The sequence below is a fragment of the Hemiscyllium ocellatum genome, chromosome 21 (genome assembly GCF_020745735.1).
Source record: "Hemiscyllium ocellatum isolate sHemOce1 chromosome 21, sHemOce1.pat.X.cur, whole genome shotgun sequence".
Lineage (NCBI taxonomy): Eukaryota > Metazoa > Chordata > Chondrichthyes > Orectolobiformes > Hemiscylliidae > Hemiscyllium > Hemiscyllium ocellatum.
The window spans coordinates 39,911,775-39,920,154 of record NC_083421.1 but is presented as its reverse complement, the minus strand read 5'-3'; positions in this window follow the sequence as shown (position 1 = coordinate 39,920,154).

Sequence of the window (8,380 nt, the reverse complement as noted above, 5' to 3'; positions counted from 1 at the left end):
AAATGGTTTACCCCTTATACATACCCCTGGTTCAGGTCTCCCCCACCATCAGGAACATCCTGCATTCTCTCTAGTCCTGTTGAAATTTTATAGGTGTCTATGAGACTCTCCCCCCCCGCCCCCCCATTCTTGTAAATTCCAGCAAATACAATCCTAAGCGACACAATATCTCCTCATAGCAGTCTCGCCATCTCAAGAACCAATTTGGTAAACCTTCTCAACACTTCCTCTACAGAAAGAACATTCTCAGATAAGGAGACAAAAATTGCGCACAATATTCCAAGTGTGGCCTTCACCAATGCCCTGTATGATTGCAGCAAGATGCCCGTGTTTCTGTGCTTAAACCTTCCCATCGTGAAGGCTAACACAGTTGCCTTCTTTACTACCTGCTGCACCTGCATGCATATTTTCAGTGACTAGTGCACAAGAACACCTAGGTCTTATTGAATATTCCCCTCTCTCAATTTCCAGCCATTCAAGTAACAATCTGCCTTCCTATTTTTTTGCTACCAAAGTGGATAACCTCACATTTAGCCACATTATACTGCGTCGGCCATGCATTTGCCCACCTACTCAGCCTGTTCAAATCACACTGCAATATCTCTGCACCCTTCTCACAGCTCACCCTTTCACCCAACTTTGTGCCATCTGAAATTTAGAGAAATTACATTTAGTTCCCTCATCTAAATCATTGACATATATTGTGAATAACTGGGATCCTAATAAATGTGCTCCCCACTCTCATTGCCTGCCTTTCAGAAAAAGACTCATTTATTCCTACTCTTTATTTCCTGTTTGCTAACTAATTTTCTACATATACTACACCCAATCCTATGCACTTTAATTTTACACAGATATCTCTTATATGGAACTTTGTCAACAGCCTCCTGAAAGTCTAAATCAATTACATCCACTGACTTTCTCTGATCAACTATACTCGATACATCTCTATTAATTCCAGTATGTTTGTCAAACATTATTTCCCTTCTGAAATCCATGCTGATTGTGCCTGATTATCCGACTGTTTTCGAAATGGTCTGCTATACAATTGTTGATAATGTACTCTGGTTTCTTCCCCACGATTGATGTCGGACTCACGGGTCTATAATTCCCTGTTTTCTCTCTATTTCCCATTTTAAATAGTAGGAGCACATTAGTCCTATCTGTAGGAACAGTTCCAGAGTGTAAAGCAACTTGGAACATGACTATTTCTAATGAAACCTTCTTAAATACTCTGGGGTTGTAGATTATCAGGCTTTTTGCACTTCGCACCGTCAGCCAGAGATACCAGGTTCAAACTATGACCGGTCCAACTTGTCCATGCAGACCAGGTTCCTAAATTAATCTAGTCCCATTTGCTAGGATTTGGCCCACATCCTTCTAAACCCTTCCCAATTATGTACCCATCCAGGTGCCTTTTAAATGTTGTAATTGTACCCACCCCACCACCTCCTCTGGCAGCTCATTCCATACACACACAACACACTGCATGAAAAAATTGTGCATCAAGTCCCTTTTAAATCTTTCCCTCTAACCTTCAAACTATGCCCTCTAGCTTTGGATTTCCCTACCCTGGGGAAAAGACCTTGTCTATTCAGCCTATCCAAGCCCCTCATGATTTTCTAAGTCTCTATAAGGTGACTCCTCAAACTCTGATACTCCAGAGAGAATAGCCCCAGCCTCTCCCTCTAGCTCAAACCCTCCAGTCCCACCAACATCCTTGTAAATCTTTTCTGAATCATTTTAAGTTTCACAACATCCTTCCTATAGCAAGAAGATCAGAAATAAATATATTACTCCAAAGGTGGCCGAACCAATGTTTGGTATAACTGCAACATGACCTCCCAACTCCTACATTCATTGTACAGTACTTGGTTCTCATTGTGGGTGTAAACTGCAGCCTGTATTTATTTCCTTTGTGTTCACTTGTGCCAGCTGTAAATAAAATCTTTTGTTTGGACTTGTTCAATTGTTTGCTGAAAATGTGTTGCTGGAAAAGCGCAGCAGGTCAGGCAGCATCCGAGGAACAGGAGAATCGACGTTTCGGGCATAAGCCTTTCTCTCCTGTTCCTCGGATGCTGCCTGACCTGCTGCACATTTCCAGCAACACATTTTCAGCTCTGATCTCCAGCATCTGCAGTCCTCACTTTCTCCTTGTTCAATTGTTTGCCTGAATATGATGTTCCCTTAATCTACAATGTCAAGATGAAGGTTTTTCACTGGGATTTGGGGCAACAATAATGGACAGTCAGAAAGGGTCTTCAGATGGGACATATCAAAGGACAGGTAAAGTGTTTGGAGTGGTGGTTAAACAGGGAGTTAGGAGAGAGAATGGAGCTGTATGTGTTAGGGAGTCGATAGGGTTGTTAAGAAGACATACGATGTGTTAGTTTTTATTAGTAGAGGGATTAAGTTTCAGAGCCATGAGGTCATGCTGCAGCTGCACAAAACTCTGATTTAGCCTTACTTGGAGTATTGTGTACAGTTCTGGTCACTGCATTATAGGAAGGATGTGGAAGCTTTGGAAAAGGTTCAGAGAAGATTTACTTGAATGTTGCTTGGTATGGAAGGAAGGTCTTATTAAAGACTGAGAGACTTGAGGCTGTTTTCATAAGAGAGAAGCGGATTGAGAGGTGACTTAATTGAGACATATAAGATAAATATAGGGTTAGACAGGATGGACAGTGAGAGCCCTTTTCTATGGATAGTGATGGCTAGCACGAGGGCACATAGCTTTAAATTGAGGGGTGGGTGATAGATTTAGGACAGATGTCAGAGGTAGTTTCTTCATGCAGAGAGTAGTACAGGCATGTACTACTGCCAGCAAAAGTAGTAGACTCGCCAACTTTAAGGGTATTTAAATGGTCAATAGATAGAAAAATGGATGAAAATGGAATTGTGTGGATTAGATGGGCTTCAGATTGGTTTCACATGTTGGCACAACATCAAAGGACAAAGTGCCTGTACTGCCCTGTGATGTTTCATGTTCTATGAGTCAGCCATGCTGGCTATGTGCCATGGGCAGCATGACTTGGTTGCTGTTGTGCCATTATGCTGCCGGTGAGGGACAATGCCAGATGGTCAATGCTTGTCCGTGTACATAGCAGCCTTTCAAAGATGCTCAGGCACAGGTTCTTTCAGCAAATACCTACTGTGTGGTAAGTTGTTCTGAGAATGGGGTATTGTGAGATGGTAATAGAATTGGACATGAGGCATCATGGGATAGGGTAGGTAGTTTGGTAAGATGTGGCCAGAAATCACACTAGAATTCATGGCATGAGTCCCTCCAAAATAAATTCAACACAACTCAAATTTGGCCAACTAAAATGGTGACCCTGCCTCTCTCTCTACAGAAGTTGCTGAATTTGATGAGTTTCTACACTACTTCCTGTTTCAATTTCAGATCTCTAGCATTTGAAGTAAATTGCTTTTGTTAGTAAACATAGAACAAAATATATAGAACAGTACAGCACAGTATAGGCCCTTTTGCACACGATGTTGTGCCAAGCATTTATCTTAATGTAAGATCAACCTAACTTATGCATCCCTCAATTTACTGCCATCAATGTGTTTGTTCAGCAGTCGCTTAAATGTCCCTAATGTCTCTGACTCTACTACCACCACTGTCAGTGCATTTCATGCACACACCACTCTCTGCATAAAGAACCCACCTCTGACATCTCCCCCATACCTTTCTACAATCACCTTAAAATTATGAGCCCTCATGACAGCCATTTCTGCCCTGGGGAAAAATCTCTGGCTATCTACTCAATGATGCCTCTCATTATCTTGTACACCTCTATTAAGTCACCTCTCTTCCTTTTTCTCTCCAGTGTGAAAAGCCCTAGCTCATTCAATCTCTCTTCATAAGACAAGCTCTCTAAACCAGACAGCATCCTGGTAAATCTCCTCTTCACCCGCTGTAAAGCATCTACATCCTTCCTATAATGACGCGACCTGAACTGGACGCAATATTCCAAGTCTGGTCTAACCAGGGTTTTATAGAGCTGCAGCAAAACCTCATGGCTCTTAAACTCAAATCCCTGTTAATGAAAGCTAAAATACCATACACCTTCTTAACAACCCTATCAACTTGGTGGCAACTCTGAGGGATCTTTACACATAGACCCCAAGATCCCGCTGTTCCTCCACACTGCCAAGAATCCTGTCTTAACCCTATATTCACCATTCAAATTCAACCTTCCAAAATGAATCACTTCACACTTATCCAAGTTGAACACCATCTGCCACTTCTCAGCCCAACTCTGCATGCTGTCAATTTCTTGTTGTAGCCTGCAACAGCCATCAACAATATCTAAAACACCACTGACCTTTGTGTCACTGGCAAACTTACTAATTCACCCTTCTATTTCTTCATCCAAGTCATTCATTAAAACTGCAAAGTGCAAAGGCCCATGAAGAGATCCCTGTTGGATACCACTGGTCACCGAATACTTTCCATCGACAACCACTCACTGTCACCTTTCGGCCAGCCAATTCTTCTCCAGTTTCCTCATTTCCCCTCTCCCCACCTTGTCTCAGTCAAATCCTTCGAACTCAGCACTGCCTTCCTAACCTGCAATCTTCTTCCTGACCTCTCCGCCCCCACCCCACTCCGGCCTATCACCCTCACCTTGACCTCCTTCCATCTATCGCATCTCCAACGCCTCTCCCCCAAGTCCCTCCTCCCTACCTTTTATCTTAGCCTGCTGGACACACTTTCCTCATTCCTGAAGAAGGGCTTATGCCCGAAACGTCGAATCTCCTGTTCCTTGGATGCTGCCTGACCTGCTGCACTTTTCCAATAACACATTTTCAGCTCTGATCTCCAGCATCTGCAGTCCTCACTTTCTCCTCTGTACCCAGGCAGCCAAATTTCCCTGTATCTCATACCTCCGAACTTTCTGAATGAATCTACTATACTGCCTTACTGAAATCCATATATACCATATCCACTGCTCAGCTTTTGTCAACTTGTTGCATCACATCCTCAAAGAGCTCAATAAGACTTGTGAGGCATGACCTGCCCTTCACAAAGCCATGCTGACTATCTTTAATCAAGCTATGTTTTTCCAAATCGTCATAAATCCTATCTCTCAGAATCCTTTCCATTACTTTTCTTACCACAGATGTAAGACTGACTGGTCTGTAAAGTATGAGTCAGGTTGACAAAATGTTTTAAAGATTGAGATTGGGCCATTTGCATAGCTGGGAATTCTGGAGGAGATCAGCAGGAATTGGGAGTCAAGCTTCCAATTGTTGATCTCTGACTGTATTTTCCTGCCCCACATGCAGCAGATAACCATTTGTTTGCCAAATGGTGTAACATTGAATGCATTCAATGTCTTAAGTAAAGGTCTCAATAACATGGCAGATGCTAATTGTCAATTTTTGCAAAAACCTTGGAATTTGCAGTCAAGCCAGCTCTCAGTTCTGAATGCAACATAATGTTCTCAACCATTCAGCTGTTTATTATAACTCCTAACATTTGATGTCAGAAATACAGGAAAAAATGTTGATATCCACAGATTAAAGAGTATAGAATCTAATAATCATTGCCAGCAAAAACTTGAAACACTACTTTTAAAATGATCGAGACACTATGTCATCCTGTTTATTTTCTGTTCTTTTATGAAATATGTCTGATCATGTTACACAAGCACAGTGTTCAGGAATGTGGGTCTATTACTAACATGCCTCCTTTCATAGACTGCAGGAAATTTGTAAGTAAAAATCAAACTATCCTAGATCAAAGTTTCCCATATCACCTCCTCTTGTCATTGCTCCTTCTGAGGGCACAGTATCTCAGTCAGAAAAGCAACTGCATTAATCCTACAGTTGGGACCTCAGCCTTCCCCAATTCTCATCCCTCCCACCCAAGGACACATGCATCAAGATATGCAGGTAAAGATTCTCCCTCAGGACAACTTTCCCACATTTATCACCAGATGGTGCAATTGAAATGAAGTAAATGGGCATTGGGTAAGATTAAAATGCGATCGAGCTGCTTACAGACCTGAGGTCACACAACTCCCTTCTTATTGACCAATTCTGGAGCAGACAGACAATTCTGCTCTAAACCTACATGATGTTCAAACTGGCAAAGGAACATGTCAGTGTACAGGAGGATGCCAGAAGAGGCCATGGTAAGTAACATTAAATGTTTTTTTTTTGGGAGGATTCCTTTGATAGTTTTGAAGAGAAGGGGTGCCTTCTAGGCCTTGGAAAAATCTCCCGTGCCACAGTCTTCATTACATTGCCATCATTTTGGGATTTCCCCACTCGCCACTAACCAGATAGACAGAAATATACACATTTAAAACAATGTCACAAGGAAAATATTTTATATTTCATTGGTATCCACAGGACTGGGGCACAATAAATGCTATTAGAACTAGAATATTTAAATGAAAGATTTTCAGCCCTTTCAATAAATCTAATCAGTATCAAAGCCGGATACTAAATTTTATCTGGTATGTAACATCTTCCTCACATTTCTACAAAACAAAGATGAAAGGGTCATTTGCTGTCAGTAAGTTGTACTTGCTATTTATACTTTATCATAAAGCGCCAGAACAAACATTAATGGACTGGGCCGTTTATAATTGTGCATTTGTTTATCTATTTCTCATGTTACTCAGTGTTAAGCATCTATTCATAATGGGCATTGCCATTAGAATGTGAGCAGTGAAACAAAAGGAGATATTTAAGTAATTTATCCACTGCCCATCATGCCTACGAAACACCCAAACTGGTAAAATACACAGATATTAAATTCTCCTCAAATCAAATAACTTCAGACTTGCCTGACCTTCAAGAAAAATGCTATTGAGCAAAAGTACAATAATTAAATACTCTCTCTACACGAATCTCAGGGAGTCCCTCTTTCACTGCAACTCCCAGGTCATTTCCTCTGCCCTGAAGCTCTTCAACCATGTCGTGAAACAAACTCAGTACCCTCACCACCAGACACCTGGAGGAAGAACGCCTCATCTTCCGCCTCGGAACACTTCAACCCCAGGGCATCAATGTGGATTTCAACAGCTTCCTCATTTCCCCTTCCCCACCTCATCCTAGTTTCAAACTTCCAGCTCAGCACTGTCCCCATGACTTGTCCGGACTTGTCCGACCTGCCTAGCTCCTTTTCCACCTATCCACTCCACCCTCTCCTCCCTGACCTATCACCTTCATCTCCTCCCCCACTCACCCATTGTACTGTCTGCTACTCTCTCTCCACCCCACCCTCCCCTAGTTTATCTCTCCATGCTTCCAGCTCACTGCCTTTATTCCTGATGAAGGGCTTTTGCCTGAAATGTCGATTTCACTGCTCATTGGATGCTGCCTGAACTGCTGTGCTCTTCCAGCACCACTGATCCAGAATCTGGTTTCCAGCATCTGCAGTCATTGTTTTTACCTATTTGGTTGAGTGGTCAGGTCAATGGAACTGTATGGGTACAAAACAGTACAAGAAGCAAATGTGTGTTCATTTTCTCATAAAGTCCCATTCAAATGGGATTGAATGCAAAATAATCTTTAAGTTCAGTTCTTCTCTCTTGATCTGGAGAAACCAAAATGACACCCTCTAAAAATTAAGCAATTACTTTTCTTAACACAGTATCTGGGTTCTGTTCCATTCACACCTTTTAACTCTGCACACATTCTTTCTTCAGCAATGGAGTTTCTGGACTAGTGCTACAGCTGGACTAGATGAGATCTTCTATCGGAGTTACTCTTCAGAGGGTCAGTGTGGACTTGTTGGGCCAGATGGCCTGTTTTAACACTGTGAAGATTCTATGATTCTATGTTTCTATCAACCTATCATGACCACATTGGGTGTGCCTACAAAGTGGTCCATGAACAGCAAACATTTTTAGATTGTTTGGCCCTCTGCTAGTTTTCTGAGTGTTCCAGTTCTTAAGTTAATCAGCAGCAAATCTTTAGTTCATACGTTCATAATATATTAGGGGCAGATTAAGCTATTTGGCCCATTGAGTCTGCTCCACCATTCAATCATGGCTGATATCCTCCTCAATCCCATTTTTCTGCCTTCACCCTATAACCCTTCAACCCATTACTGATTAAAAATCTGTCTAAAACCTTCTTAAATTTACTTACTGTCCCAGCATCCACCGCACTTTGGGGTATGAATTCTACAGAGTCACAACCTTTTGGGAGAAGTAGTTTCTCTTCAACTCTATTTTGAATTTGCTACCCCTTATACTAAGACTTCTCATCCTAGAAAGTCCTGCAAGAGGAAGCATCCGCTCCATTTTTATTTTATCCTTGACTTGAATACCTCAATCTGATATTCCCTCTTTATTCTCAGTTCCAGAGAGTTTAGGCCAAAACTATTGAATCTTTTTTCATATGACAAACCCCT